Below are 6,000 nucleotides of genomic sequence, written 5' to 3'. Positions count from 1 at the left end.
TTTTTTTTTATCACGAACCAATAGTTCTTTATAAACATAAGATGTATATGTGTCATAGACATAACCAAAATGAAGAAAAAAACTACACCCATAATGTTTGGAGATCGTGTGGAATACGTCTTCAATGACGACACACATATCCCTGCAATATCACATGTTTGCCCAGTAACTAGTTGAATTGTCGACCTAATGGGCAAAATAAATGGAAAAACAATTTTCATTTCCTCCATCTTTTGTAGACTAGAATTCAATAAAGACAGCTACGATAACAAACCAGAGGTAAACAATAGTTTGTTTGACGCACACTTGAGCTGATGCTGGAATCAAAATGAAGAAGAAGAACTGCCAAACGCACCGTGTTGGACTCAATTTGGCAAAATAAAATGAAAAACACTTTTCATTTTCTGATACATTTTATGGACTAGAAACCAAAAAAGACAATATCAAAACAAACTCGAGATTAAAATTTATTTGCTTTCAATGTACACTGGAAGTGATACTGGAAACGATTTGGGGATGGTCTCCAGGTGGTGATATGTGATGTCCATATTTTTCAGTATAGTTTTTTTCCAGTTCTTCATTCGTTTCTCGTGAACTTATAATACTTTTTATTATATATATATATATATATATATATATATATATATATATATATATATATATATATATATATATATATATATATATATATATTTCTTCTTCTTCTTTCGGCTGCTCCCGTTGGGGGTCGCCACAGCGGATCATCTATATGATCCGCATAGTGATTTGGCACATGTTTTTACGCCGGATGCCCTTCCTGACGCAACCCTGGTCGCCTCTTACGACACAGGGATATGGTACACCTATTTTTTTAACCGGGGTATACACCGGCCCAGTACACTGGTACTCACTTCGCCGACCTCGGAGGGATGACAGGCTGAGTCAACCTCCTGGTGTATTAATTCAGTGGCTCAACGGGGCTTGAACTCAGATCCCAAGCCGCTGCCCTAACCACTGCGCCAACACCAGGCTCATATATATATATATATATATATATATATATATATATATATATATATATATATATATATATATATATATATATATTGTTACGGATTCGCGCCCGCCGGCGTGCTGACTGCCACGTAACACGAATCGCGGCACGTCGCCCACCGGACGGACAATCCAGTCGTGACCCTCTCGGACTAACGCCGGGAACCAGTCACGGGTGGACCTTTCGGTCTCACCGCGATCGAGCCAATCAGCCCCCGCGTGGGATAGGGTTGCTCGCCAAATTCGACCTACCTAAGTACCCACGCGGAGGGTAGACCGGGCGATCGCACCTCGCCGCAGGTCGACTTCGGACACGGGCCACTTAAGCGACCCGTTCCGTACTATCGGGATAACCGAGCGGTGTTATCGTCGACCTCGACGGTTCGATTAATTATCGGGCGTATTCAGCCCACTACCAACCCTTTACGTGAAGCAAGATGAGGATTCAATGAAGGAAATGACGAAGCGAAGCGGGAAACAGTTCGACACAAAGCACATTTATTCGCGACGAACGGAAAGCACACATATTCAATTCCACCAAAAGCACACAGAAAAGAAAAACACAATTCAATTTACACAAAAAGCAAATGAGACAATGCAGATCTACTACCGATTACACGAGCACACGGCAACACTTATACAATTTTACTTCACAGACGGCGCCGACAACACATACCCAAAACCAAGGAAAAGAACAGAGAACCCTCAAAGATGAGGCGGGCCTGAGGCCGAGACCGGGTCGGGCCTACCCGTCTGGTGATGAGACGCGGAGCGGCGATGGTGCCTCAACTCCGCGGGCCTCGCGGACAGAGTCTGGTAGGGGGTGGGAAAGGGGCCCCCTTGGTCGCACTATCTCAGCGCGGGGGGAAACAAGAGGGGGTTGCTGATGCTCGGGGTATAGAGGATTCCTACTCTGGCTCGAGTCCCGCGACGAGTGTCTCCACCTCGACCAGGTCACGCTGTCGGCCTCCCTGGGGTGCAGCTCCCTGCACGACGTGAGCACCCCCTCGTCTGCCCTCGCCGCCTCTCCACAGCTCCGTCCCCTCCGCTCCGACTCCAACGCACACGACGACGACCAGCTCCTTCTTGCCAACTCCACCGCCCGCGAAGTCTTAACTCTCTGTTCTCTCTCGACTCTACTACTCACTGGACTGACGAACACGGTCGCTTATATCAGCCCCGTGGCTTCGCCCTCTCATCTTTGACCCCCTCCCTTCGACCTTTCACCTCGCTCCCCATTGGCCCGAGAAAAAGTGGGCGTGAATGCTTTTTGATCCATAAATTTGCATATATCGATCGCCCTCCAACGCCCTGGGGGCGGGGCCAAATCGCCCCTTGCTCACCGATTGGACGGCAAAAAGTGGGCGTGTGTCGTTTTTGATCCGTTTTTGAAGCACAAAATCCGTGATTTTGTACACGCTGTTCAGCGCGCGCCCTGCACGAGTCCAACACCGGTACCCACAAGCGACGCAAGAACGGTGGCGATGCGACGGTTGCGAGGTGTGACGGGAAGGTCGTGGCGGTTGTGGTGAAGCGGCGTTGTGGTTGGTGGTTGATGTTGTGACTGGTGGTGGTAACAATGGCGGTTGGTCAAAAATAAAGATAGTAAAAGAAAAACGGCTATCCTGAAGAGTCGCTGCACGCATAAATGACATGTATTCCCACTAGACAACGGGTTTGGGCCTAACTACACATGTACTTACCGAGATACCTCACCTAAGGGACCTGAATGGTGGTTTGCGAATTTGGTAACCACAACACTACCCCCTCCCCTTTTTACAGACTCGTCCCGAGTCGTCAAATTTTTGTGTGCCATCATGTGTAGTTTTCCCCTAGTACATTTTACCTACGGATCCTTGAGTTCGACATTCATGGTATTCGTGTCCCCAAAATAAATAACCTGAGGGCTGCGTAACTACCTAAACAAACTCACTCACACGGACGACTTAAATAAAATTGCCGGCGCTAAGACATACATTCCGGGGGCGCACTCATATTTACAGTACATCTTAACCTTAACTTACAAATTTTACACTAAACCATGGCCCAGGATCACTGAACTCTGCAAAAGAAAAGCAGTTAGCAGGGAGCCAGGCTGCCCACATGCATTCTCTGGCTCAAATAATGCAGGCGACAGGGAACGTGGCTGGCTGCTCACACGCAGTCCAAGGCCTTCCCTTTTGAACTGAACTCAGTGAACCACAACGGTGCTTGGGCTGCACAAACGCAGTCTCCGTGCCAGCTCAAGTGGCACACGCAATGAACACAACGAATGGATGCATGAACACAAACACGGTGCACGGGCCGCCACTACAGGCCCGTGTTGTAGCTGCCAACAGGGCAGTTCTCGCAGCTTGCAAACTGTTGCCTTGCGGATCCTGGCGCACATGGAAATGAACAGGGGGGGCAAAGCAAAATTGAACGGGGCTGGTGGACAGGGGCTGTGGGCATGGCATGGCAAAGGTAGCAGGCAAACACAGCCTGCCGAAGAAGGCCGCTGCAGGCAAACACAGCCGGCAGACGAACTGGCCGGCACAGGCCTCGAAGAAAAACAGCCAGCAGATGAACTGGCCGGCACAGGCCTTGCAGCACACAGCTGCCGATGAAGTTGGCCGGCCTCCGCCTTGAAGCAAAACACGGCCAGCCGATGAAGTTGGCCAGCCTTTGCCGTTCAATGGAGGTTGGTGGAGGGAGTGCGGTGGTGCTGGCCACTTGGAAGGCGGGCTCGGACCTACCTACCTGTCTCCCTCCCAACCTATCGCCTTTGCCTGTCACTGTACATACCCACTCCCTTAATTTGTCAAACCCCAATTTAGCCCCAACTTATTTTTTTTGTTGTTTTTTATTTTTACTTCCCCACTATAAATCGTCCCCTAACCCCCTTTATCGTCCTTGTTCGGCTAACCTATTCTGTCACCTAGCCTACTCCCAACCCCTACGTTCCCTTCCCGGAGGGGAATAAGGGAGAGCTAACGTCCTGTGTCGAGGCCCAACTCAAGCCTCAGAATGGCCTCCCCAGAGTTCGGCGATCTATAACCAAAGTGGGTCCAGCGGCCCACAACGACAGCGAGGGGATGGATGGTGCGGAGGGGTACATCTCCTAATCTACCCTAACCATTTAACTGTTAAACTACCCCGGGGCTTTCAACAAGCGCCTCTCGCTTCAACTATTGGTTCTAACAACCCAGATTCCCGTCGCCTGTGTTGGTGTCCTCACAATTTCGGGCCTCGCCCCCCAATTTTCTCTCCGTGCCCTCACACGGTCTCCTGGCTGGGACACGTGGCTCCCTTTGGCAGGCACGACCCTCTGCCGATTCTCCCGCTATGGCACCCCCGGGCACTACACTGCCTCCGAGCCTACCAGCTCCCTAACACCGGGGAGTTCCCCCCATGGCACCTCCCCTGAAACGCACACGTGGCAGGCCGGCCTCCCGGGCCCCTTTCCGAGGGTCACCCGTGCCCACAACACTGCCCACGCGGCTAATGGCGCCCCAGGCCCCCGCACCAAGCAGGCGCACCCGTGCCCACTACGCTATCCCGGCCCCCCATGGGCCCATGGCCTACCGCGGCCGACTAGCCTGGTGCCCGGGGTACCCACTCAGCGATACTCACCTTTCGCAGCCACGCTCCCAAGCCCGTCAACAGGGCTCCTGCACCTCTCCAAATGGGTCTCGAGCCTACTTTCCCACCAACAACAAAACGACCTCCATATTTTAATTTGACTAACCCAGCTAGCTCACTCTACACTGACCCCGGGGTCCCTTGGGCGGGAGTCACTCCTCCCCCCAATCACTCATCGCACCATGCATTCCCCATTCGCTGCATACACACAGACCCGCTGGCCTCACTCACTCACCATGTACTCACCTCACAACTCTCCAACACACACACCACTGAACTCTGCCATCCTTCTATCTGCATCCCCTAACTAACTCGTGCTCCCACGTCGTCCCTTACACTATAGCACGTTCCTTTTAACATACGTAGCTAAGCTACGTCCCCTCTACACATTCACAAGTCTGTCCATGTCCTCAAAATAAATCATTTTATTTCCCAACCTAAATCTGGCTACAATCCCTCTAACTAATCCATTCCACGGACTCCATGAGGACTTACCCCTGCCCCATGAAGTCGGTCTAACTAAGCTAACCCTTCCCCATAACTTGTTTTCATCCTGTGCCCAGGTCAAGGGGGTCTTTCACCCCTTGCCCAGGAATCCTGTGCACCCGAAAGTGAGGCTTACTGTTTTTTTTTTTTTGTTTTTTTTTTCATGCGCAGCACCTGCGCGGCAACTCAGAGCTCGCGCACTTTGCACCTGCCCGTGACGTCATGCAGCTGCACGTGTTCCTCGTCCCTCCTTGGACGGTACCATCCGGCAGAGATACCCCTCCTGCCGGATTCCAACCCCACTTGCAGCCATGGCGTCACCGTGCGCATAAAAAAAAACACAAGCCCCACGTCTCGAGGGGTTCCCCACGCGAACACATGTGCTTTGCCCGTTGGAGCTTAACACACACGATCGCGTGGAGAACCCGTCCGGTCCAAATCCGTTTACCTGCCTAAACTTTGTCCGTCCGCGGGATCGGCAAATCCACCGTGTGCGTTTCCGGACCGGGACTTCACTCTCGCAAGCGAGCACGTGGCGGTCTCGTGCGTTGCACAGCACGAACCGCGTGCTCACTGCTGGGTGAACCCGGCACGGTCCCCGAAACAACTACAGCCGCTTCTCGGCTTTCTCTCCTCTGTCGCCGTCTCCGTCTCCATTCCACACACGCATACCTGCGTGTTACGACGCACACAGTCCACTCCATCACATTCACACCGGGAGACGCGGCTGCGTGCTCCCGCATGCCAACCGACATCTCCCTCACATACCGCTCTCTCACACACACGGTCTCCCTTGCACACGGCCGTTCACTCACGCGTGCCTCACTACTCACACAAACCATACTACTCACACACGCGGGG

This window comes from Eptatretus burgeri, chromosome 1 (genome assembly GCF_056783735.1).
Source record: "Eptatretus burgeri isolate ZD-2024b chromosome 1, Ebu_testis_v1, whole genome shotgun sequence".
Lineage (NCBI taxonomy): Eukaryota > Metazoa > Chordata > Myxini > Myxiniformes > Myxinidae > Eptatretus > Eptatretus burgeri.
Note: the sequence above shows the minus strand (reverse complement) of the source record.